The 27,425-nt window shown below is 42.0% G+C and overlaps 1 protein-coding gene across 4 annotated transcripts in view; it reads right to left on the bottom strand.

Annotated features, from left to right (window-relative positions):
* FAM110B (family with sequence similarity 110 member B) overlaps positions 1-27,425 on the bottom strand; it is a 122,308-nt gene that overhangs the window by 54,882 nt on the left and 40,001 nt on the right. Inside the window, exon 2 of one of the 4 annotated variants that reach the window (XM_036436970.2) lies at positions 14,217-14,385. The exons of 2 other annotated variants lie outside the window; for them this stretch is intronic. The gene's annotated coding sequence lies outside the window, so the exon portion shown is untranslated. Of the gene's footprint in view, positions 1-3,426; positions 3,627-14,216; positions 14,386-27,425 lie in introns of those variants that run through there. One more of the 4 variants, XM_036436971.2, reaches the window with a different exon arrangement.

Raw genomic sequence — 27,425 nt, 5'->3', positions numbered from 1 at the left:
AAGATTAAATGCAAGTGTTATGACCCAAGCCCACATTTTACAAGGTTGTCTTTAATAAGCATGAACAAAACAAATGACTTTAATAAATAAAAGAGTCTGGTTAAATAAATGAGTCAACAGGCATCCAACAACAAATGCTAATCCCTGGCAATGACAACAGTTTCAGAAATTATCACTAAATTACTTAAGAGTACAAGAGTAATGAAAGTATTTTGTAAATTCTTTGAGATGCATTTTTAAACTTTTACATACATTTAAAATTTTTTCAAATCCCATGTGATATAAATCTATTAAAATAAATAAAAAGACTTCCATGCAACATCTAATGTGTATTCTTAGAAGAGATAGAAGAAAAAATTACAATTTATACCTTTGACCACTGATCATTGTTTTGAACTGTGCAGTTCCGCACTTATAAATGGATTATTTTTCAATAAATGCCTGTTTTCTATCCTCACTTGGGAGTCCGTTGATACAAAGGGCTGACTGTATGCATTGATCTAGGCCATTTTATATCAGAGACTGGAGCATCCTTGGATAGTGGTATCTGGGCGGGGGGAAAGTGGAGGAGTCCTGAAGACAATCCTCTCCCTCCCCTCCCCAGGGATAATGAAGGTAGTTAAGTTTTTGGGTAGTCAAAAGCTATCTGTGGATTTTGGACTGTGTGGGATTCAGTGTTCCTAACCCTCACCTTGTTCAGGGGTCAACTTATTACATTTAACATACAGGTCACAAATAAGACACATGATGAACCTGAAAGTCAATATAATATATAGATGAAGAGATCTGTGGCCCACACCAACCCCCACTTAACATTAACTGTAGTGAATGTGGTTCAAGATGGATGGGAAACAGTTCATTCTGGATCAGGCACTACCAGCTCTCTTATCCTGAAGCCTTCTGGCTCCCCCAGTCCCCTTTATAGAGAGCTCGTCACCCTGCATGCACTCACCAAGCTAAGTGCCCTGTTCTGCTCTTTACACTCCCTATTATTTGTTTGCTGTCTTCCCTACATAGGCTGTTGCTTGTGGGGTGGGCTGTGTCTTCCATCTTTCTCTGGCTAAGGCTTAGCACAGAACCTAGCACAGGATAGGTGCCTCTAATTACTGAATAAAATAATGAAAGAAAAAAAAATAAATGCACTTAGATAACAGGACTAAGGTCTCTTGAAATGTTTTTTTCAATCCAGGAAACTTAGGAGGGTCAACCCTGAAATATTTATTGATTGCTAACGACAGATCTTCCTCAGTTCTTTTCATATCACAAATGGCCAAGAGGCCAGCCCCACAGCCACCCATACTCCTCCATCCAATAGCAGGCAATACCCAGTGCTCCTTTCTTGTCACAATCAGTTTAGGCCTTACTCAGCCCAGCTGCTTTGTGGCACATCATACTCTACAGGAAGAGACTTTTCATTTTCAAACTGATGGCCACTTTTACAGCTGTGATCATAAGTCGCTAGGAGAAAAACTTCGCAAGTCTTACTTATAACCGAGACTGTCTTAATTTAAAAATGTTATATGTTTTATACTCTGGTTCAGGCTAATAGACCTATTTGATGGGTCAGAAATGTCATTCTCTCATCAGAAAAGAGCTATGAGATTACAAAGAGGGGAGAGAGCAAAATGTTAAAGTGCCCAAGAAATCGACTTTTTACTTTCTTATCTCAGAAATATCTGAAGATTCTTTTTACTGTAGTTTAAAAAAGGTAAGAAGAGATTCAGCAGTTTGGGAGATGAAGAGGGGGAGACGATTATAGAATGACATCAATCTGTTCTTCCCCAAATGAGTGTCCAAGCCTTACTGTGGGTACAGAGAATGAGGGAGTGAACCGGGAGAGCAGGGTCTGCACACGTGAACAAGGGCATCCTTGTTGCACTTTCTACCACTGCTCTGCCCACTTCTGGAATCGGAAGGAGGTGGGGCTTGTTCCATGGGAGTCCAAAGTAGAGCACCCTTTCTCATGTTCATTTCAGCACCCATGGTACCTTAAAACTAAGCACTGCAGATCGCTTAAAGTCATAGAGAGCCTGTATCATAACGCATGACTACCAACTTTTCTTATTATAGATGACACTGCATTACAATACATGACAAACTTTCATAATATTCCTTATTTTTCCTTAAGACTGATAATTGGAATGAAATATTACATTGGATGAGTTATTACCTTCAGAATGGACTAGGGAGGGGTGTGGGGAGGAGCAGTGGAGCAGAGTTAGTGATCTGAAGTTTTCCTCAACCAAAAAACACATGGAACCCCTATAACCTGTATACGATTTTAAATCAAAGCATTTTTTTTTAAACAAAGTGCTTAAATGGCCACGTTTGTCTTTTCAGGAGCAGGGAACTAATTCCTGACGGCTTTCGGATATCACTGGGCTCTCCACGGAGCGCAGACGCATGGTGGCAGCCAGCCAGCCGTGTGACTGGTGACTCCGTACACAAGTTTCTGTGGTCTCCACGATCAGAGACGGCGAGCATATCCACGTTCAAGTTTGAGGACTAAATGGTAGCAGGGGGCTCTTCTGAAATAAAAGAGACCTCGATGGAGAAGGTACACAGAGAAGCAAAATCAATGCATTTGTTTGGGTTCCTTTAAGCTCAGCCCTGGCCACTTAAATAGGTTTCCTTCAGAATGGACCTTCTTTATTGCACAAATTTTAAGATTACTTATTGTGTGAGGTGGAAAATAATCCAGGCAACCATTCACAGAAGATTTAAAATGTTGCCAGACATCAGTCTGAGTGGTAAGAACCCCACCTTCCTGTGATGAATTTCAACTCCGAAAGCAACATCCCGGTTAAACAAAGCCCAGAATCAAACATTCTCTCTGGCACAGGTGAACAGACACACCTATACACATTTTTGGCAGAACGAGATATGCTATCAACACCCTTCGTGGTCTGAAGGCTTCATGCAAACTACCGACAGGGAAACAAAGAAAACCATCCAAAATGAAGGCTGCGCTCAGCTTTGCAGAAACAAAAGCACTTACTTCCCTCAGGACCCGGCCCCGGCCCCAGGAGAACTGCTGCCCTGTCCTAATTCACGTGTGTTTCCCTGCACTCTCCCAGCCTGCTCCTTATTCGGGAGAGCCTGGGCTCGATGCACACACAGTCAACCGGGTCCTGCAATGCCCCTCCAAAGACACCTCCATCGATGCCACCTCGGGCTTCCCAAAACAGAAGGGAGCCAATAAGACCACATGCACGCTTGGCTCCAGGTAAAAACAATCTCCCTTCATGCACCCAGCGGCAGGCTGTTCACCAGCCAAGGTGAAAACATACTGTGGGACGGAACGCCGGGCTAGGCATGCTATGCACAAATAAAAGCAGATCAGACTGAACAGAGGACAGGATGAACGCGCTTCATTTCATGCATGCCTGGGTTTTTCCCTGCGAGAGAAAGACTCCGAGTAATTACCATGCACTGAAACTTCCTCCCTGATCTCCTCGGGCAGCTGGCAGGGGCTGACTGCTGATGCTCAGTCTACAACAAAGAAAGAAGGGCGCCTTCTCTTCAGTGCCTTGCTCCTCCCGTAAGGCTGCCAGCTAAGCACCTCCACCGCCGTTGCCAGCGCACAGTGGAGTCGCTCTGTATCTATGTCTCCGGTGCATAAGGAGTCCAGTGGAAACCTATCAAGCCGGCGAGCAGCGATGCTCGCAGCCAATGAGCAGAGGCTCGGGCGGAATCCAGCACATGCTCTCTGAGGCGCAGGCTGTCACCAGCGTTTAGCAGGCTGCTAATCTAATTATAGCGAGTTTGCTAGCACAAGGGCTACTGGAGCGAAGGACCACGAGCAAATTAAATTTTAATAAATTAAGCCCCAAAGACAACAGCGTCTTGATTTCCTGTCATGGGGAGGATGAATGTGCCACCTTGTAAACTGTAAGTGATTTTTAAAGCGCATTCTTGCTTTTCCTCCAATCCAGAGAAAACAAAGAGGGGTTATACCCCTCACGTCCAGTCCAGCTGACTTGCACTGCAGATCCCGGCACGGAGGATAAATGGCAAAATCAATGCCGCGAAGGTCTTAGTGCTGGTGCTGTAAAATCTGAGTCTTACTTTATTTACCCTGATTAGCAATGTGCCACTTATTTGTCCTAAAGTGCTAATTAGTCTCCAATAGACTTTGAAATCCCATGTAATTTCCATGCACAGTGGAAAAGTGCTCATCAAGGTGCCAAAAATCATACTCCTGAGAAGAGTAATCAATAATAATTTAGAGCTACAAGAGATGGAAAGGATACCAGAAATCACTGTAAATTTCTTTTAAAAGAAATTTGCCTACTCTTGAATTCAGGTAAAATGATTATGGAGTTAAAATTATTGTGGAGTTTTTGGATGATCTTCAATAAAGTATTAAATACTTTGCCTAGATTAAGCCTAAAATGATGACCAGCTATCAAATAAGATAACTTATTTTGAATCTGTTCGGAGAATGAAGTGGAGTGGAACTTATACCAAGAAAAATATAAAAACGAACATCCAATTTTCAAAGTAAATCTATTAACTTCTATGATTTCTAATAATCAAACAGCACTTGATGATATAGTCAGTCTAATAATATATTGGGGTCACATTGAAAAGTTTACACGACCACACTGTGTATGTTAACATTTATCTCTTCAGGAAATGGTCTGTGTACTTCTTGCTTGTATGTCCCTTGACCTCCTTGAGTTTTCCCAAGCCCTTCCATATCATATTTACAGCACATATTTTCAATAACAGAAAAGTTTGCCCACTGCACAATTTAATGGTAAAATTAGGTCTAGGAGCCAGATCCTGCGAGAGGCAGTTTGAAGCCTGGGTGAAGAGCATACATTCTAACAGCCATACCACCTGTGTCTACATTCTGGACCAGCCACTTCCTACTTGTGTGACTTGGGACTAGTGACTGGGTGCCTCTGGGTCTCAGAGGCAATACTGGGAGGCATCTTGCAGGACTGACAATGAGCTAGTAGGATTCGGACAAGGCCTGGCACAGAGTGAGTTCTAAATTAAGCTGTTATTAATAGCAGCAATCTTTTCACCACATCGTATTGTCTACCTTCTTTCCCAAGAACACACAACTCAAAAAAAGAAGTGTCTAAACACTTCTCTGTTGTACAGTTTTGTCAGAAACACCATTTAGAAATAATTCATAGTGACAAGCTGGCGGCAGGCTTGATTAATGGTACAGAGCCATTATGGGGATTCACTGTGATAACCAAAATTATTTCTCCAACTTCTTTTTGGCTAAGTAATACTCTCTAGGTTCACTTAATTCTATATGAAGCAGTCTTAAAAGGAATATTCAGAAAATTAAGGGCTTACAATTATATTTCACTAATGACTTGCAATATAGATGAAATGATATTATATATTTGAAAAGTGTTTTCTATGAAATATAAACCAAGGAAAGTTTGTAATGAGGTGTTTGATTAAATTTAAAATGAAAAAATTATGGGAAAAGAAGAGAGAAGTTAGCCAGACAAATGCAACTTTTGTCCCTGCAGCCTATATATTTATTAGTTCTCCCTTTCTTGTAACTACGTTCTACAAATTTAATAGTTCTGGGGTGATATTAACCAATTAAATTGTTAAACTTATTTTCCAGCCCTGACTCAATGGCTCAATAGGTTGGAAGGTCGTCCCGTATACCAAAAGGCTGAGGGTTCAATTCCCAGTCTGGGCAAGGTGACCAATTGATGTTTCTCTCTCACACTGATGTTTCTCTCTCACATTGATGTTCCTCTCTCTCTCTCTCTCTCTCTCTCTCTCTCTCTCTCTCTCTCTCTCTCTCTTTCTCTTTTTCTCTCTCTCAGTAAAAACACAGGGTGGCTCCCAAAAATGTATACAGACTTTAATAGCTATAGCTCAATTTTGAAAATAAAATGTCTTTTAATAAACATTGTTTTCATAATTATTCAAAGTGGGTGATGATTAAATTTTTTTAAAATTTCCATAATTCCCAGAAGTTGGTACGGTATGTTCTACCACTCAAGCTCCAATCCAGTGATAATATGCCAACTTCTTATTTCTCTACTCTTGTTTCACTTTGATTTTTTTACTTGAAAACCTTTACAAAATGCTAACATCCTCCACAACCATTACGACCTGCTCTAAGAAACCAAATATTCCCAGGGATTAATTAGTAGCCATGGAAAAGGAAGACTGACTCAGAGGCATTTTTCAATCTTTGTATACCATAGATTGTTTGGGAAATAAACCAGAGAAAGGAATGGTATGGCTCATAAACTTTAAGGGGAAGACAGCAAAGAAACCCATGGTCCATAAATTCAGGAGTGAAAAATGGTGTACCAATGCAGACATAAACACGAACTTGCAAAACAAGATGGAGACACGCCTCTTAAAGAAACTGCCACCTCCAAGCAACATCCACGGAACTACCAAAGCACAAGCACCATCATCCGGAGCTCCAACTCCAGGAGGAATTGGCTCCCGTGATTTGGCCTAAGGCACAGCTCCCTGGTGGCTGCCAGGATACAGACTGGTAACACTTCTAGGCATTTATTTTGGAAACAGCCAACAGCTCTGCCTTCCTCTTCATTTAACAGACTGTGAGCTCAAAACAGGGCACTGTTTTAAAAAGCTGTTTCATTTGTCTCAGGCCTGTTTTGTATAAGACATTAAGGTTCCAGGCGTCTTCAAACTACGGCTCGCGCGAGGGCCACATGTGGCCCGCAGAGGAGTCTGATCCGGCCCGCCAGGTTTTTTGGGCAGTGAGCGCAGCCGAAGTGTTACAGTAGGAATTAGTAGTTCATATAGTCCGGCCCTCCAGCTCTCTGAGGGACCGTGATCTGGGCCCCACTTTAAAAAGTTTGAGGACCCCTGCTTAAGCAGATGCATCCTAAGAAAAGGTCACTATCCTTTCTTAGGTCTTATCTTTTGGCATATTTACTAAATATTCGTCTGAAATTGAGTATTAGCTTATTGGTAAGCTTTCTTACTACCATTCGACTAGCTAGCTCTCTATATATTTTTTTTAAATCTCAGGAATAGCACTTTTATCTTTGAATTTCAATCAACTCTCCCTTGAATCTGAAAAAAAGTATTCATGGACTCAATAGCTTCAGGCACCTACTATGTGCAAAGACGGTGCTGGATGTTGGGGACACTGAAGGCAAGGAGACCGTATTCTGATTCCCATTGGACCGTCCATTCTCATTGGGAAGATAAACATTAAGTGACTCATTAACAGCTGAGTGGTTCTGGTGGGGAAACTGCTGGGACGTGCAGGCTGCTGTGAGAGCACGTTAGTGGGCATGGGGGGGGGGTGCGGTCTATGACTGAAAGAGGCTTCTGGCTGGAGCATGCGTGAAAGGCAAGGTCCTGGAGAGCCCAAGACCCAGGAGCCCAGGACGGAGAGCAAACAGCTGGGAACAGCTCCCACAAGAGGAAGAAAAGTGCCAGGCAAAGCCCTCTGGAAATCTGATGGCTGACTCATCCCTCAAGTGCTTTCTAGGAATAGGTTCCCATGATCTTCCAAGTCAGAACCCTTGCTCAGCCTTCACTGCACAAAGAAGAAAAGCGTGTACATGTCACGTGTGCTACACTGGGCAAGTAGGAGCAGGCGGTCACCAGAGAAATGATTGACCTCACTGACGGGGTTTCTTTCTTCACGGTCTGTTGGGATTCTCTAGCCTGGGAGAAGGAGGAGAGGAGGGCCTGTGTATTGAGAAGTTCCAACAGAAAGAACGTTTGGCTTTCTCCCCTTGCAAATGAAATGACTCATGGCTCCCACACATCTTTAGACAGGTCAGAATATTCTGACCAGAAGTGTCTCAAGTTCAGTTGTTTGTGAAACTCCATCTCGCTGGAAGGGGCCCAGGGCAGTGGTTTCTGCTCTGAGGAACAGGGACCTAGGCGTGGGGAGGCCCGATCACAAGCTGGGCCACCAAGGCTGACATTTCTCCCATTTGCTGCGGAGCTCCCAGCTCAGCTCTATGCCACAGTGCTGCCAGGAGTGGGGGAGGGGGCCAGCAGTCCTGGGTGGCCCCCGTATAGAGTGATGGGCCAATGAGTAATGAAATAAACAGCTTGTCAGTAGCATTTCCATGGTGGCATCTCAGGCCACCAACACAAACTCACTGCTGGTAGAACTGGGCAGACGTGCTAGCAAGCGGTTCCCCCAAGCCTACGTGAGGGGCTCTAGCACACCGCCCACCCCCACTACAAGGAAAAAGAACGAGGGCCCAAGCTGTGAAAGTCTCCTCTGGCTACCAGGAGCTGTAGGACAATTGCTGGGCAAACAAATGGGTAACTGGTGCCCACACATCGGCTTTTTTTAAAGAATGTGGCATCTGGGGTACTCAATGCAGTTACAAGGTGGCTGGGCTGAGAAAAACTGAGTCAGGCTGATGGAAATTACTCCAGCGGCTCCAAAGGGCATGTGTGGTCCTCGGCTCCTCCCTCTTTTCAGAGTCTTAGCATCAGACCTGCTTACCATGAAGTGACGCTCCTGCCTGAATGGGGCCTCGGAAGTTCCTTTGTACGCTGTGCAGTCAGCCCTCTGTGAAGCCTCCCGCTGAGAAAGGTGCTTATGTTTGGACAAGTGTCTTAGCAGGATACATACAGACATAGACTGCATGAATCCTCTCTGTGGGGTGCAGTTTATCATCTAGTTGGGCATCGTTCAGTGTCTCCTCAAAGCCTTTTTTCCCTTCTAGTGATTCACATTTTATTGTACTGGTGAAGGGCAATGGAAGGGTAGAACAATGAGACAACTAAGGAGTTTTGAATTTGAGGGGAGCTGTTGCTTGTTGGAAGCTACCCATTGTCTTCACTATCAGAGGAGTGTAAACAAGGAGCCCGGAACGGAGCCGGAACGCTGGTGAACCTTGAGCCCAGGCAAGGGCCAGAGCTATGCACCGATTGTTTAGTCGAGTAAATGGTGGCTCAAGCGAATTTCCTGACCAAATAGTCTCAGAGTAAATCTTTACTAATATTTATTGCCCTTTAAGACAGTCTGTCTGTTATCAGAATTTCCTGCCTGACTAAGGGTAATATTGTGTGTCCAAAATTGAATAAAAGGTTGGCAAGACCTGGGCATCAGTGAAGTCCTTCCACTAGAGTTGGATTCTCCACCTGGCCCCCAATTTCCAAATTATTATTTATTATCTCATCTCTGTCATTTGTGTGCTGCCTTTCTCCAGATCCTGAACCCTGAACCATGTGAGATGAGGTTCACACAATTACTACAAAATTAAGAACAGAAGCTCTGGCTACCTTGTCTATCTGACCACTTCACACATTGTATCCATGTGTAGGCTGACGATCCAGCTGCAGCTCACACACCCTGGTCGGGGGGCTTCCCAGGACCCACCCAGCCTTGCACAGCTGGACAGCATGTCACTGGTACTTGACCACAGTGCTTAGCTGGATTGTCTTCCGAGGTCCCTTTTCCTTGGCCACTTTCCCGCTGTAGCTCAGCCTCTCTTGCCAAGGATATAACTGCTTTCTTAGATATAGAAGCAAGAAGTCACTGATAGAAGAGAAAAAAAAGATTTTCTTAGGTATGGCACTAACCCTAAAAAAGATTTATACAAACAAAATTTATAACTGCTATGTTTCATACCTTTCAGACCTCCTAACACGCAGCACCAGATCCCAAAGGGCACAAGTACCACGTACATATATAGGTAGCAGGCCACATAGGTCTGCCCAGCCCCCAGACCTCCTCATGTCCTAAAACTACCCAGCTAACCCCTGTCCTCTTAAAACACACACACACACACACACACACACACACACTGAGTGGCCAGATTATTATACATTCAGAGATCATAATAATCTGGCCACTCATTGTAGATATAATAACCTAATAATAATTAGATATAATAATAATTAGATATAATGATTAATACGATCTATGAATTAGGTTACAGAAGTAGTTCTGAACTTATTAGCTTCCCTTCTGTTCTCAAATCACCATGTTTTTTCAGACACTGATAGGAATCTTGTAGGATGTGAGCCTATTTACCTCATCAATAATCTCTGTACTATGAAAAGGACCCAGGACGAGACCCTCTCTCTACTGACCATCGGATCGGATCATTTCTACAAAGCTTCAAATTAGAATAAGTGTACGGATGTCCTAAATTTCAGCTTTGTCTCCCAAAGTGGAATGCCTTCAGATTTCAGGTACTAAGTAAATTTTCCTGTAATTTCAGAAGTTCTGTATCTCATCAGCACTGGTTTTTGAGTGGATCTCTACATGTAGTCCAACATCAGTATAATCTCCCATGAGTAATGCATGCTGTTATTTTAAGCAAAAGCTTCATGGAAGAACTACAAGTATGCATGGCATGAACGTTCATCACTGTGTTTTAAGGTTACAAACTTTGAAAGATTAGACTTTTATCTAAACAAATATGCAACTACAAGAACATGATTTGTTATGAAATTCAACTTGGGCCTTTCTGACGCTTTCAATGTCTTGAAAATAGGTCATACAGAAACTTCCAAGGTTATATCCTGAATGATAGCCCTTGGAAGAAATTAATGTTGCTAGAACAATACCTTCTCATCTTCTACCCCTTTATATTTTATCCTAATCTAGCTACTTTCCAGCTGCTAACTTTGGGTACATTACTTAACTTCTCTTCGCTTGAATTTTCTCATCTGTAACATGAGGACAAAGAAATGATTTACTATATAAAGAAAGCATTTTAGGAAGTGCCCAACATTTTGCAGACATTATCTAAGTTCTTCCTGCTTGGCTGATGACAAAATTAAAACATCCCGGCCAAATAATATTCATGCTATTAGAAAAACGATCCCCTTTCCTGACCTTTTTCTGACCCAGAAAAAGAAATTATATAGTATAAACACAACCATCATGCCCTGAGCACAACCCAGATGGGACATGTTATACTGGTAAAGAGTTTGTTAATAACATCCAGAAATTCTGAGACTTAAACAAGCACAACTTCCTTGCTGGGGCAATTTGCAAAATGTTCTTGAAAATCTTACAGATGTGTAGACCTTTAACCCTGGCCATTTGCTTTGGGAAAATATCCTAAGGAATTTTTATTAATTAATTACAATTAATTAATACAAATATTAATTCCAAATAGTAGAGGATATGCGCAAAAATATGGAAGCCATGTACTTATCATAGCATACTTTCTAGAGCAAAAATAAAGTGAAAAACTTTTTCAACAACAGCCAACATGATTACGTAAACGATGCTGTATACATAAAAGTTAATGTTATGTTGTGCAGTTCTTCAAAAGTGATGTTACATATCATGAAAGAATATTTATTAAATGGAAATGTAGCTGACTAGTAAGTGGAAGTGATAAATCAATGTATGATGCCATTGCTGTTAACATGATCTGTCTGTGTACAAATACATACATCTCTGTGTATACATGTGGAGAAAATATTTAGGGGCAAGGCCACAAGGTGAATAGTTCTTGTCTCTGCATGGTTGGCTTGTCTGAATTGTTTAATTTTTCTCTTCACATTGAACATAAACTGCTTGTTAAAACTCTGTATTTTCCCCACCCATGGGGAAAACTTTGGGTGGTAAGTTTTTCATGAGTAGCCCCTCTAAAGTCTCCGGCTTGGAGGTTCAGGCTGCCTGACATGCCCTGGTCATGGGATCTGTCCTACAGCCAGTCTACATGGTACAGCTTGGCTTTGTGTATGCTAGTATGTGCACCATCAGCGAACGCGATGCTGATGTAGTAATCGTTCCCGGCCATAAATGAAACCATTAGGGTGGGAATCTGGATTATCGGTCTATTTGCTGATTATTATTAAACATTAGAGCAAGCCTCTGTTGGCACTGGGGCAAGTGCGTCCTGCTAAGTACGGCTCAGATATTCTTTCCCATAGTTATTTGGGTAATTTTCTCCTTTTATCTCGCGGCATTCTTGTACACGTGGAAGATATGGCCAGGTTCAAATGCCTGGAAAGAAGCCAGGGAGTTTCAATGATGGAGAAAATGGAAATTAATTTCTTTGGCTACGAAGTTAGAAACATTAGCAGGATTCAAAACTGACTGGAACCTTGGCAAGTTTCTGAAGCTTTATGGATTGTTACTGCGATAGCGGGAATCGAGTTGAAATTAAGTAAAGCCATCACCTTTTGCTGTGTCTGCTTATGTGAGCTCTATTTTTACTTTCACAGTTTAAAAAACCTTTAATGATAATTTCGTGTCATTAATAGATAACGATTGGATGGTTTTGTCACAAAGATATTTCCATTTCTGTGTGTAGATTTTAAAGGTAATTTTATGATATATCTAGGGATCAATTTTAAAGTTCCACAATAGAAATTAATAGGCAAATGAATTGTTAACAGAAATTTGCCTTGAAGTGAATTCTGCTCAAGTCCACCTTATATAGTTGAGTGTAAAGCCAAGATTTTTTTTTCCTACTGAAAATAATTACATACACACATCCTTTCTTTTTTGACTGTTGTTTTTCATAAATGGTGACTACTGCTCTGTAGTTGATTCCCTGTAGAGAGAGAGAGAGATCCTTTTCCCTTTTTTCTTTTACAACAAAGAAATGTTTTTTTTTCATTATGTAACCCCATTTAAGGCAGTGATGACAATCATGGGACCTTCTTTTGTTTAACAAGTGCTGTCCTCCTGGAAACATGTACCACTCACCAACTTTCACAGAAAAAGAAAGTGTCCTTCAAGAACGAGAAAGAAGCTATCTGAAGGGAAAGAATCCTTTGTAAATCTGAACATCTGAATCGTTTCTAAATAAAGGAGAAAATCTGTGTCACTTATTGAAGGTAATTTCTTGGCTTAACAGTTTATGCTTTATGGACACAATAAAGAAAAAAGCTATTCCTCCAAACGTTCCTGGCCCAGTTTGTAAATCGGACGTTTGAAAGACGTTTCTGCAGAGGTGGGTTCTCTCTATGTAGGGCACCTTTTCTAAGCAGTTAAGTATCAGAGTTTCAGGGGGAAAACGCTCATGGCAAAGATTAGCTTCATTACGTATTACTTTTATCGTGTGTATGTTATTAGCCCTGAAAGTGGGAGTGATCTGAAGGACATGAGTTCACCTTAAAGGAAACTTTCTTGGGTTTCTCTTTTACTTTGTTTTCAAAGTCAGATTACAAAGGAATTTAAATTTCAAGTGTTTGATTACATTCCTCCTGAATGACTGCTCCTATCTTTGCCAAGTCAATGCTCCCATTCAGGGAGAAGCTATTTTAATTCCACTGCAGGCAGGTCCTCTAATGAAGAGAAGACTGAAATTCTTCTTACGTGGAATAGCACATGATGAATGCTTTTTATCATATAGTCTGAGTCAAGCTCACCTAAGTGGTTTGTGCACTAAATTATATAGAAGGCTTTTGAATTAATATTGAAGGAATGTCCTCTAATGGGAATAAATAGCGTAAGGTACAGGACAGGAGTCCAGAGGGCAGCAAGAGAAACTGCCCACCTGGTTTCTTGGTGGCATTTGCCTCTTTTATAGACTAAAGAAGCTTTTACAGTTACCCTTCCCACCAAGGGTAAACACAATTTTCTCTTAAACAAGAACAAAAACAGTTTGAATATGGGATATGAGTCAGTGTCAGGCCTTAAAAAGATGGTACCTGGTGTTCCCTTATCCTGAGCACAGGACAGGGTGGTGTAGGAGGGGTAAGTCTTAATTACATTTTGTCTACAATGGGCACAGCTCATGCACACAAAGGAGTGGGCCCTGCCTTCTCTGTGAAGTAGAAAGACACAGGCCTTGATCTCCATTGGCAGTGATGGGTGGTCAAGTTGGTGAGAATTAACCCTCCAACTCCCTAAGATGCTCCAGGTGAGAGAGGCAGGGCCTGGCATAGATGGGCACAAGCTTCCTGTCTCAAGACCCCTGCCTGGGGCATGCCAATGGAGGAAGGACAGTGAAGGAAACATTTTCTTGACTTGTAATTACGACTGTTCTAAAAATTCCCTTGTTTTCAGCAATGGACAGAATTGTTTCTATGCCTTTGTTTTATCTTTTTACAAAATAACTTTATGTCTGTCCTCCCCAGATATGCTGTGTACAAAATAACTTTATGTCTGTCCTCCCCAGATACGCTGTGTGTTGTGTACCATTTGGGAGAGAGTATTTTTCAGGGGAAACAAAAACCCCACTGGCAGCCAAGAAGAAGCAATACGAAAGCATTTCTATTAAACGTCGGTTGGTCTCTGTTGTGTGAAATTAAGCGGAATTTTGGTTAACTTATCCTTTTGGACTTACTAGTTTGGGGCTGCTCTTAGTGTGTGCTCAATCATGCCTTCAGACATACTTCTTTTCATCCTTATTCCGGGCCCTCAATTGCAGTGAAATGACATAGTTCTTTTCAGCATTATTCTGGGACCTAAATTGCAGTGAAATGACATTTTCCTTTTCAGCATTATTCCTAGACCTAAATTGGAGTGAAATGACATGAAATGCACCAAACTTTGTAGATCTGAACACACTGAAGTCACCCAAATGCAAGACATTCCTCATTTCACTTGCAAAATTCCATGTCAGAGACGTGTATTAGCGATGTTTCATGCTCCGTGGAAATGTGAGCCACTGCGGGGAACCTGGATGTTGGCTCCTAGGTGCTCCCAGTGGGAAGAGAGTGTCCTCCACCCACACAAGGAGGGAGGCTCTTTCATGAAGATAAGTGAGATTCCAACACAATGGTGTGAATAAGAATAAACAAGTCAGCGAAGCAGAAGAGAGAGCTCAAAAACACACAACTAATTTCTGACAAAGGGACTCAGACAATTTAATGGAGAATGAAAAGTATGCTCAACAAATAATGATGGGATAATTGGATAGCCATTGGGGGGAAAAACAGTAAACCGTGACCACTATCTCACACCAAAAATATCAACTTAAGGCAGGTCGTAGACCTAAACGGTAAAACCTTAAACTATAAAGCTAGAAAAACACAAAGGAGAATTTTGCAATCTTGTAGGAGGTATAAATTTCCCAGAATCACAAAATAGACTAACCGTAAAAACAAAATGGCAAACTGTCCTCTAAAAGTATTTAAAACTTCTGCTCAACAAATGACATTGTTAAGACTAAACTAAAGGAACTAGACCCAATACATACATCTGAAAAAAGGTCTTTTAGCCAGAAAAAATAAAGAACTACAAATCTATATAAAAAAAGATGAACAAACTATTATAAAAAGGGCAAAAACATGGACATTTCACAAAAGAAGATATACAAAAAAAAATCTATAAAAATAGAAAAGGCACTTCATGTCATTAGTCATGAGGAAATAATAATTAAAACCACAAGTCGACACTATTCCATAGTCACTCAAATCACTAAAAAAATAAAGACAATACCAAATGTTGGCAAGGCTGTAGAACAACTGGAATTCTCACACACCACGCATGGGAAAGTCTGAAGTCAGTCAAACATTTATCCATGACCTAGCAATTCCATCCAAGGTAAAGGAAAACATATGTCCCCCAAAAGACTTTTTTGACAATGTTTATAGTGACTTTATCCCACTCCCCACCTGGAAAGAAGCCAAACATCCATTAACAGAAGAACAGATAAGCAAACTGAGGTGTATGCACACATGGGATGCTACTCAGCAATAGGAAGGAGCTACTGAGGCTAACAATGAATCTCAATGACATGACACTAAAATACAAAAACAAAAAGCACAAAGCATAGTCACTATGGTACAGTCCATTGGACTAAAGTTAAAAACAGACAAAACTACTTTATGTTGATAAAAATCAGAACAATGATTTCTTCTGGGGTATAAAACGGGGAAGTGGCTAGAAAGTGGCAAAAGAGAATTTGCTGAAGGGATGGAAAGCTTTTATCTTTAAGAGATGGTTATGTGAGTCCACATACAGGGTGCCCTCAAAATGCATGCACTCTGAATAATTATAAAGGCTGTGTTTGTATTTCAACTGCGTTTTCAAACTTCCAGTAGCATTTTAGGATGAATTTCCTTTGTTCAAAGCTTAATCTGGCTGAAAAGAAATGCCCGTTGATTATCAGTTGTTAAAGAGTGTATACATGTTTTTTTGGGACACCCTGTATTTGGTGGAACTTATTAAAGTCTATGCTTAAGATCTGAAAATTTTACCTAAAAAACCCACCCCATATTATATAAAAATAATATTGTAAATATAGTCTTACTGTAAGTCTTTAAAATTTTATTACTAATTTGATATCCTAATAATTTTTTTTAATTCTTCTGAACCTCCGAGCTCTTATATGTAGTATGTTATATTCATATAAAGAAAAAATTATGATGTAATTCTATATGAATTTACAACAGTGATAGTTTACTTATTTGAAAATCGGATTATGTGCCCTTTTTATTCAGATGATTTGATCAGGAACTAAGAATCCCTTGGAAAGCTTATTTCAAACAGTCAGCCACTGGTAACACCTACTTAACGCACCTTTTCTTCAGTTATTTTTGTCTCTTTAGCTTTTACCTAACCAATTTTTCTTCTATTTGTCTCATGCTTGTAATAAAGCAGTTTTCCGGAAGAAAGTATAGCATAGGGAATATAATAAATAATCTATCTAGATATAATGCTAAAAGTATAATACGCTAATTAGGCATGAAGTCCTTCCAGATGACCTCAGGATGAAGCTGGGGCTTGAGGGAAGCCGGTGCTGGCAGCGGGGGAAGGAAGGCCTACTCTTGGATGAATTTTGTGGAGCAGGCCTCTAGTATTGTAATATGTATGTATGGTGTCATGTCAGGTGGGTATGAGACTTATTGGGGGATCACTTCATAAATTAATATGAAATACTATTGTATTAAAAGTCAATTGTAATTGAATATTTTCCCCAAAATTTTAAAAACCCAAACAAATTAAAAAAAACAGATGCTAATGAGCATATTAAATTATAGAAGGTGTTAAGATAGTCTGGGGGTGGAATATCTGTTTTATTCCTTATTAGTTATATGAATTTAGATTAAATTACTTAATTGTTTATGACTCAGTTTCTTGAGTAAAGTACTTGTGTCAATAGCTATTTAGTAGCTTTAAATGGGAAGCAGGTGGGAGCTGCCTCTCTCCCCCCACCGCAATTAATCAGGGGGGTATACTGACTGTACACAGCCACATCCAGATGGTTCTAGAACATAACACTGATAAAATTCCTGTCTCCATGGAGCAAACTGTTCCCAGTGATACCACCTATGACAATTCCAAGCAATACAGTCTAAGAATGAGGTCAGTCCTTCACTCAGCAATGGCCCAGAACCGCTAACTTCGACTGAATACACCCCATGTGCCTGGTCTCACATGAAAACGCCTTCATCATTTAACCCTGGCAGCTTTCCATGATGCAGATATGGACTCAGAGGTCATAACCTCCCGGAGGCACCAGCTAGTGAGTGGAGAAATCAGGGGCACACCTGCAGTCAACCCCAACATGCCGTGGAAGCATGAAACCACACTGTTGTTCCTGAGCTTCAGAGCCTTCCCAAGGCATTTGAAGGGTGATTGAGGAGGGAGCGGGAGGGTCAGAAATGGAGAACTCTCCTTAGAAAACAGTGTGCTTTGGAGAATTTGGGTCCTCAAGCTTCATTCATGCAGTGGAAAAGTAAGAACAATGAAAAGGGCAGGACCTTCAGCTTTATTGCTTAGGAAAGTAAACAACAATCTAATTTCCCAATCTATAAAAAATTCCGAAGAGCAGACTTGCTAAAACTGTATTTAGCTGTGTGTGTGTGTGTGTGTGTGTGTGTGTGTGTGTGTGTGTGTCTCCGGCTCCTCTCAGGGACTCTACACTCAAGCCCAGGATTTCCTCAGCCATGCCAGCATCCTGCACTCCAGGACCCCTCACCAGGCTGCCCAGGGCTGTGGACCTGTGAGCTGCCCAGGTGCTTTCCCCAAAGAGAGCAGCAACCAACCACAGGCGCCAGCGGAGGGGATCAGAGCCCTCCAGGCAGCCCAAGACCAGCCTTTGAACCGTGAAGCTGGTGTGTGTTCATGGCCATGAACTCAGTCCTCAGCCATGAGGTGCCTGCAGCTATAAATCAAGCAGTCATTAGATTTTGCAGCATTTGACACAACCCCTCTGCTGCCCTCGTTCACCAGTTCTGGACAGGAGAGAAGGGCAGTCCCCCCCATTGAGAAGGTAGGCTTCTTCACTTTGAGCCCTGTGTTCTGCCTTAACCCCCAAAGCACAAGATAGCCAAAGAGAGAAGGACTTCTCAGGGTCAAGGTGGCGTGGCCATTCCCTGCAATTACCCCAGGAGCGGGGAGGAGAGACCGCTGGGATTCATCCCTGTCACATTGGGACACACGTTACAGGCAAAGGCCAATGGAAACGAAAGAGCAGTTCAAATAAACTGTACCACAGTATGGAGATTTAATTAACCAATCAGAAAAGCATCGGAATATCACAAACGCATGCACACATAGGAATCTACGCAAACTTAAGTTCTCATTTGATGTTATTCAAAGTAAATTCACCCTTCACTTTAGTCTATAAACGTCATCTCGGGGGATTTATTAGGGAGACCTCAGGAGACAGATGAATTATGCCTCCATGAAGATTTTAGTTTCGAATGGTGTCAAGCACTATGAAAATTCAACCTAATACTTAAGTTAACATAGAAATTTCAGGCCTCTCACTTAGAGTGAGTGACTTGAGGCTTTTAACTTTACATTCCCATACATTATGCTTCTTAAGTTAAATAGATTTTGGTAACTGGTAAAAATTGAAATGGTACTAAAAAGCCAAACAACATTTAAATTTTATTTATTAAAATAACCATTGCCTATTTTCTTGATGGATGTGTCCTGACCACTTCTAAAATCTAGACATGTGAATTATTCCCATATTATTTTATGACTGAAACTTTTTAGTTTAATAAAAGTTATATATTTGCAACAAGAGGTTGACAGGTTTTTTTTGTAAAAGGCCAGAGTGGATATTTTAAGCTTTGCAAGCCAGAATCCCAGCTCTGCCACTTCAGTGTGAAACAAGGCAGTCAACAAACACATAAACAGATGAACATGACTGTGTTCCAATAAAACTTTATTTACAAAAACCGATAGTGGGCTGGTTTTGGCCCGTGGGCCACAGTTTTCCAACTTCTGATGCAGACTAGACTAAAACAGTATAGAATCTTATCTTTAATATATACTGGAAATTGATACTTCAGAGTGAAAAAAAAAAAAAAAACCCCACACAAACCATTAAAAAAAAAAAAACCACCAAAAAAACCTATAAAAAGTAACTCCTTGTATCCAATGTTACAATAGATGTGGCTAATGTTTTTTAACTTTCCTGAAGTTGCTGATTTTTATAATTAAACAAGATTTGAAGGTGTTTATCCTTCCTTGCTCTCAGCACGTTAACAGGTGTTCATGCTGATCACAGCTGGAAACAGACAGAGCATGTCCCATGTGTGACTCCAGAAGGCTAAGCAGAGTGTCCTACTTACACGGCACGGCTTCACCTGACCAGGATTGGATCTCAACAGGCCCAAGGCATCTCCAAAAGAAACCACTTCTGTCACTTAAGAGCACAATTGCTTCACTCAACTTCAAAAGGGCACTCCAAATGCCATGCTTTGAAAACACGCAAGACACTGAGAGGAGCAGAGAAAAGCCGGTGTAGCCTGCTCAAATGACACAAAAGAATTGTGTGTCCACCAAGTTTGAGGACAATGAATTGAAGTGTAATCTTCAGATCAGGAGCGGTCACTATTTAAAATGCCAAAAAGAAATGCAATCCCAAATGAAAGGAACAAAAGGACAAGCAGGTGCTGTAGTGCGGTGAGAGAAGAATGACTATATTCAAATCCAGCCGCTGATCCAAGATCCTCAGTAGAGCAACCCGGCCCGGGTCTGAACAGATGCTCCTGGCAGGCCGGGGGCAGCGAGGGGGCACAGTTATGCCGGACTTCTAACACTGCCAGTCCGGGTGCGTGCGGGAAAGCGCTGCTGCTCTTTGACCCCGTGGCTCACTGTCCCGGGTGATATGCCAGCAGGACTGCCTTGGGCTGGCATCTTCATTACAGAGGGCAAACCACTCAAAACCCAAACGCCCTCGGGTGGTCACTCATGTCCTTACTGGAAAAAGAGAGGCTGCAACGTCTCAGTTCCCAAAGATGCTATAGCACCATCCATGTGATTCTCTTTAAAAAGGGTACTACCTGGAGAAGGTAGCTATTCAATATTAAAGAAAGTATCTCATCATGTGGTGTAGAAAAATGGAGAACTACGCCCAGAAAAACAAACAAACAAACAAACAAAGGACTGACAAAGCGCTATGAAATAACTGTGAATTCTGAAGACATATGAATAAATAGGTAACTAGCCTGAGAAAGAAGTTTATAAAGTAAAGCGAATCCTTACATAAAACCCTGTATCCGCAGCAGCAGAGTCTTTTGCTTTTGAGGGACATGATTCCCTCCACTCTCACAAGCCTCTGGTTACAAATACATACTGGTCCCATGGCAATAAATGTAAAGATTTAGGGGTAAATAAATGTAGATTTCAAAAGGGTCCACATGGGACTTCCACCAACTGCTCCGTTCTTTGCAGTTCCATCCTCTCCTGCCTACGGAGTCCTGACGGCACCTTCCTCTCCTTGTGTATCCAATTGTTGTGTTTCACTGAAGGAATACAGTAAACTGAACCCAGCTAGCGGTGAGCCCGCTGTAAAAACCATTCTGAAAAAGACACCTTGATGGTTTACAGACTTTGTAGAAATGAAGGTGAGGACAAGAAAGAGGTAGATAAATACTTTTCTGGCTTTACATCTATTTGCCTTCAGGATGGAGACATATGGCCTTCTGGGTGTTGACTGCTTCTAATCTTCCAATCAGATGGGAAAGGGGGGGTTTCCTATCCAGATTTGCTCCCCAACCTACCAGGGTCCAATATATAATTCTGTATATTAAAAACATTTTTAAGTGAGCTGAAGTTTTGGAGAGGAAAAGAAAAACATTTTAAAAAAATATTTATTTATTTATCTCTGAGAGGAAGGGAGAGGGAGAGCGAGAGGGAGATAGAAACATCAATGATGAGAATCACTGATCAGCTGCCTCCTGTGTGCCCTCCACTGGGGATCAAGCCTGAAACTCAGACATGTGCCCTGACCGGAAATCAAACTATGACTCAACCACTAGGCAACACTGGCGAGGAAGATCATTTTTTTAAGTCAGGCCAAATCAAAAGCATATAATAAAACATAAATGTCATTGAAATAAGATAATTGAAAACATTTTCCTGGAGCACCAAAGTTTGAGTCTTAACCTTTTTTCTTGCCTATATGTGGTGATCCTTTTAGGGACCTCATGGTCCTGGGTCCCATAATGTGCTACTGACTTCCACATGTATGCCTCCCATCCACCTTTCTCCCCTGACCTCTAGACTTACATGTCATCAGCAGCTCAAACCTAAGGATCCAAAACTGAGCTGCTGAACCCCCTCCCTAACTTGTTCCCACCGCACCCTTCTCTGCCAGTTAATGGCGGCCAGAAACCCTGGTGTCATTCTTTATGTTTCACTTTCTATCACCCCATACCCCCTAGCTGTCATGAAATCCCATACCCTGAACTTTCAAAATCGTTCCTGAACCTGGCCATCGTCCTCCACCTGTACAGCTGGACCCTTAGCCCAAGCTGCTATCACTGTGCTCTGAATTATCGCACCTGTCTTAAGGGTCTTGCCCAGGCTTAGCTCATCAGCCACAGAGACCCTGCGAAAATGAGGGTCAGACCATGTCACTCCTCATCCAAAACCCTCTAATGACTTCTCATTCCCTTAATGCCAAAGTCAAAACCCAAATAACAGCCGTGCCCTTCCCACTCAAACTCTCTGACCTCACTTTCAAGGGCATGACTGCCCCTCCCCCACCCCCTTTCAGGTCTCCTCTGCCTCAGGAGCTGCTCCCTCTGCCTGGTTTCCATTCTCCCCGTTCTTGACCCAAACATCTCCTTCTAGTAACACCTTCCCTGCACAGCACCCCCACCCCCACCTCCCACAATCTGTATCAGTGTTCTGTTTTTGTGCAACAAACTGCCACAAACTGCAGCTTCAAGTCACATAATCACTCTCTCTCAGCTCCCATCAAGGGCCAGGCCTGGCTTAGCTGGGTCCTGGGCTCAAGGTCCCTCAAGGCTGCAGTGAAGGTGTTGTCTGGGCAGCCTTCCTTCAGGAAGTCTGGGGCTCTCCTCTGAGATCAGAAAGCAGTCCCTTGAGGCTGGAGGGCTGAGTCCCAGGGTCCCTGCTGGCTGTGAGAGGGGCCACTGTCATCTCCTAGAGGCAGCAGGTGGTCCTGCTGTGGCCCTCTCACGGCTCCTCCCGCAAGGCCAGCGGGAGGACCTGCTGAGATGAAGCTAAATGCCTCATATCAGGGAAACCCATAATCACAGCAGTGATCTCATCATGGGCACATGCTCTGAGAGTCCCCTCACCCAGGACAGGGACATCGGAGAACTCTGCCTGCCACCACGTCACTCCAGACACACATATATCTGTCCCCCATCCCTGCTGTCTTTTCCTCCCTGGGACTTGTTATCACTTGAAACAGCAACCGTGTTTATCTTCCGTAGCTCTGCTTCGTCTCACCGAAACATAAGCCTCGCCGGAGCAGAACTTTTTCAGGTTCTGTTTACAGCTCTCTCCCCAGCCGGGAGAAAAGCTGCCCCTGGCTCAGAGCCGCTTATCAATAAATATTTATTGGATGAATACGCGGCTCGCTAAGTAGGTTTGCTTCAAGCACGTCAGCCTCTCCACATCCTCGGTCCTATGACCTCTTTCTTCTGCCTCTGAGCTGCAGCAGAACTGTTTAGTCACAAAAGAGGAAGCTACAGGCTCTCTTCCCCATGGTAACAAAGCTGTAGAGTTTTCGTTTATTTATGGTTTTATCAGCCAACTGTGTGGCGAGAACTCCGCGTGGGGAATTTGTAAAACCAGCATTTTACCCTGACGTGAGACCGGATACGGTCCCTGTCCACTTCCCAGGCTCACAGGAGACTTCTAAGGCTGGTGTGTTGGTTTAATCTTAAAAATTCTTCAAGCACTGAAGGAAATAAGAAATAAAAGTCAAGCTCCCTTGAAGACCGACTCAAAGGAAACGAAGAATAGGTGGCTGGGTCGGTGATTTAAGCAGAGAGAGAAGTACGGTATCTAAAGCAATGAACATCCTATCGCTAAAGGAATAAACGTTACCGATCCATTATCCACGTTATTTAAAGAAATGTTGCTTCTTGCAAGAGGCAGTGGAACAGGCAAGGTCAAAAGCTATGAATGTGAAATACAACTCCATGTAAAACACACATGGGGTATCTATTTCACCCCATGCGCCTCTGGTAGCAACGTTTTTAGGGGATTAAAAAAAAATGTACAGCGCATGCACTTCAAACAGTATTCATCAACCCAACTGCAAATGCAAATTCTATACACACGTGGCTGCTTTGACTGCACGGAACCTGAAACTGCACGTACATGGTTTCCTCTAACGGAGGAAATGCTACTCAGGTGATCGCAGGCCACTGAGGGCAGCCTGTGTTTCTCCTGCACCAGCTGAAGCTTCCCCTCTCTTATTTATTGAAAAAGAAGAAAAGCTCAGGATGCCTCTCAGGAAGTCTCTATCCTCTCTATAAACTCATGAGATCCGTGAATAAGCAGAACATAAACATCTTATTTATTTTGCTAGCTCCATTACTATTAATATAATTCAAGGGACACAATCAATTTCTAATAAATGAGCATCCACTTTTAAATGCCTGGCTGGTTTCTGTCTTCGGTTTCTCCTCTAACCATATATACAGTTTCTAGGTTAATCTGCCAAAAACAGTGATTCTGGCAGGTCAACTCCACCAGTCATGAACTCAGGGAGGCTCCCCATGGCCTGGTTTGTCAAGTTCATAGCTCTCCCTCTGTCAAGTGCGTAACCTGGATTAAGCCCTTGGTGGGGGTCAGTTGGGTTTCTCTGTTAATTGCAAGACTGTACACTTGACTCCAGTCCCCATCGGGCCAGGCCCCGGGGTGATTGGCTGAAAGAACATAGATCAATGGATGAAAACCACAAACTCCAAACCGTGAGCCCTACTGACTGTGAAAACATATCTCTGCATGAAGAACAGACTGCTTCTCTCTCCCTCGGAAACCAGTATGGCTAAAAGGGAAAGAAGTCCATAAAGCATGGTCTTCAGCTTCTCACAGTCAAAGTACTGTATGCCTGGAGGTAGATGTGGCATTTCCCCATCACCTTGACGGAGCTCTCTGTGGAAGCAGAATTCTAACAGGGTCCCCAGGAATTACCAACCCCCTGGTGTGCACCCTGCCTTATCCCAGGACAGTAAATATAACAGACTTCAGTCTTGTGATTAAGTATGTTCTATGGCTCATTAATCTTAAAATAGGGAGATTTCCCTGAGGGGCCTGGTTTAATCTCCTGAATCCTTTAAAAGCAGAGACTTTTCTCTGGCTGGTCACAGAAGAGAAACCAAAGAAATGAGAAGTGCGGGGAATTTGGTGAGGGATCCTGCTGTGTGATACTGTGAGAAAGCTTGTGAGAAGGCCCAGGGCAAGGGCTTCTAGAAACATCTAGAAACTGATGCCAGCCCTTGGTCCATAGCCAGGAAATGGGGACTTCAGTCTTGCCAAAAACCTCAATGAGTTTAGAAACAGATGCTCCCCAAAGCTCACGGGAGATACACAGTCTGGCCAACTCCCTAAGTGTGAGACCTGGGGCAGAGCATCCTGGCCACCTGTCAGCTCCAGGACTTTGAGCTAAGAAATGGCTGTGGCATTCTGTGGAATTTTGTCATGCAGCAATAGAAAATCAATATGCTTCCTTCTAAACCAAGCCTCAGTCCATTCACATAAAAATAGCATTATCTCAACAAGACTATCTACTGCGCTCATGGGCATGAATGGGTAATCAACAATTGAAAAAAGAAGAAAAGCTCAGGATGCCTCCCAGGAAGTCTCCATCCTCCCTATAAACTCGTGAGATCTGCGAACAAGCAGAACATAAATATCTTCAATGACGGGGACCAGTCTAAAGACCATCATGTGTATGCAAGCAGTATTTCTCAGAAATGTTAAAAATAGGAGTCAGTCTTTCCAGGATAGTGTACTAATGTTGACATCAATAACAGCAACATCAATATTATAATTTATTTAGGTTTTGATGCCATGTATTGGGAAAAGCGTTCATCTTTTATTCATCAAAATAGTAATTGGTGATCTATGGCATTGAGTATCCTTTGTATCTGCTTGTTGAGTAATCCCAGGGGATACTAAGAAAAACGTGCCATCCACCTATTATTACAAGAAAAGTGAATATTAAAAGGTACTTGCCTACTGCTTTTCTTAAGGGCAGACATTAATTGCTAAAATACAAATGTTCTGCATCTCACTTTGCTTTTTATAAGCAGCTCTGCTATTATTTCAATTTATAGACATGTGTTTCATTTCTACTCCCTGTCAGGCCCTCTGCTAGGCACTAAAAACAGAAACACAAGTCATTCCTGATTCCTAGCCCACAGGCTATTGAAAGGAACAAGCCAATTAAGAATTGAAATAAGCAATTTCAATCGGTACAGTATTAGTGGTATGTGTAATGAATAAGATGCAGTGAAGCTTAGGAATTATAACATGTTTGGTGTGATGGTGCTGAGTGATCAAATAAGAAAGTGTTTCTCTCCATCCATCTGTCTGTCCATCCATCCATACATTCATCCAAGATTATTACAAGCTAAACAAAGACACCTGACCTAATTAAGGGCAGTTCTGACATGTATCATGTCCCTAAGGACGATGATCAAGTATATTTTTATTAAAGAAAACTAGTTTTCTTATGATATACTTCTAGCCATAGTCTAATTAAGTATGAAAGGTGGTTGATAATCTTAATCTGTCACAATTAAGTTTAAACATCTCTGATAGTCTAAGTACAACCAAAATTTGATCATCGATGGATACATTATTGAGTCCCCCTAACATCTAAAATTCTCCAAATAGAAAGCTATATTAGAACCAGGCTAATTCCCACAAACAGAATAGAGTATATGAGAGTTTGGGACCTAAATCAAACACTAAACACATTTCATTCCTGACCCAGCAATATAAAATGACAATAACTGTATTCTTGGGGAGATCCTTGGTTAAAATAGAAAATTCTGAATCTTACTTGTACACACACACACACACAGACACACACACACACACACACACACACACACAGTATCTATCATACCAGTTCTGCTGGGAAGGAGTGAAAATCTTAATCCCCATTACCCTGCAATGGCTTTTTCTTAAGTGAAAAAATTCCCCATGATAAAGCTTATTTGGAATTTATTTTAAAAGAATACACTGTGGTTTCTCACATAAGCCATTTAAAAATTCCACCACTAAAATTATCCCTAATAAACATTTCCTAAACGTAGTCATCAAAGGGTTGACGTTTGCTGTGTGCTAGACGAAGCCATGGATGCAAAACATGGTAGCTGGCACAAAAGGAATGTATTGATTGAACGCAGTGAAACAGACAAGACCTGGCCCAAGCCCTTAAGTGGATTACATATCAGCTGTAGAGATATGGCTCATAAACACAAAAAATTAAAAAGCAATAATAGGAAACAATAACAAAACACCACTGAGAATTGTACCCTCAATTATTAAGATAGTAAATTTTATATTACAGGGTTGTTGTTGTTTTTTTACTACCGTTAAGAAAGAAACAATAAAAATAATCCTCATTCATAATTTAAAACTGTGAGATCTTAAAACAACACTATATTCGAGTTAGACCTTTGTTTTTAAGAGACACGAGATGACACTTCTGTTTTCCTGACTATGGTCCATTTTCTTCTTCTTTTTTTTCTTTTTAATATACTTTTATTGATTTCAAAGAGAGGAAGGGAGAGGGAGAGACAAAAACATCAAAGATAAGAGAGAATCATTAATCAGCTGCCTCCTGCATGCCCCCTTCTGGGGATTGAGCCTGCTACCAGGGCATGTGCCCCAACCTGGAATGGAACTGTGCCCTCTTGGTTCATAGGTCAACACTCAACCACTGAGCCACACGGATGCACAATGGTCCATTTGTAAGAGAGAGGAGCACAGCCTCCCTTTTTCACGCTGAACAGAGAGCAGGAGAACATCACACTGTGCAAACCCTGCACAGTGGCAACCCTTCTTCAAAGTCATGAAGCAACACAAGATGGGCAGAGCCGAACACATCCAGTAGGTGATGCCTGCTGAGGGCTTTGCCCACCTGGCAACAGGGTCCCCCCAGGGCTGCACTGCTGGACATTGCTCAGGGGACTCGGGAGAGCCAAGTGGAGCACACCCTTTAATTATTGTAGTAACGGGGTATTTCCGTTCATGAATATCACATTTTACTAACTTCAACTTAATAACTAATGAGTAACCATTCATTCCCACATACAAACAAAAGTCTAAAGACAAAGCAGCCCCTTTGCTGGCACTGGTCTAC

This window comes from Pipistrellus kuhlii, unplaced genomic scaffold (genome assembly GCF_014108245.1).
Source record: "Pipistrellus kuhlii isolate mPipKuh1 unplaced genomic scaffold, mPipKuh1.p scaffold_m20_p_14, whole genome shotgun sequence".
Classification (NCBI taxonomy): domain Eukaryota; kingdom Metazoa; phylum Chordata; class Mammalia; order Chiroptera; family Vespertilionidae; genus Pipistrellus; species Pipistrellus kuhlii.
Note: the sequence above shows the minus strand (reverse complement) of the source record. Positions and strands in the feature narration are given on the sequence as shown.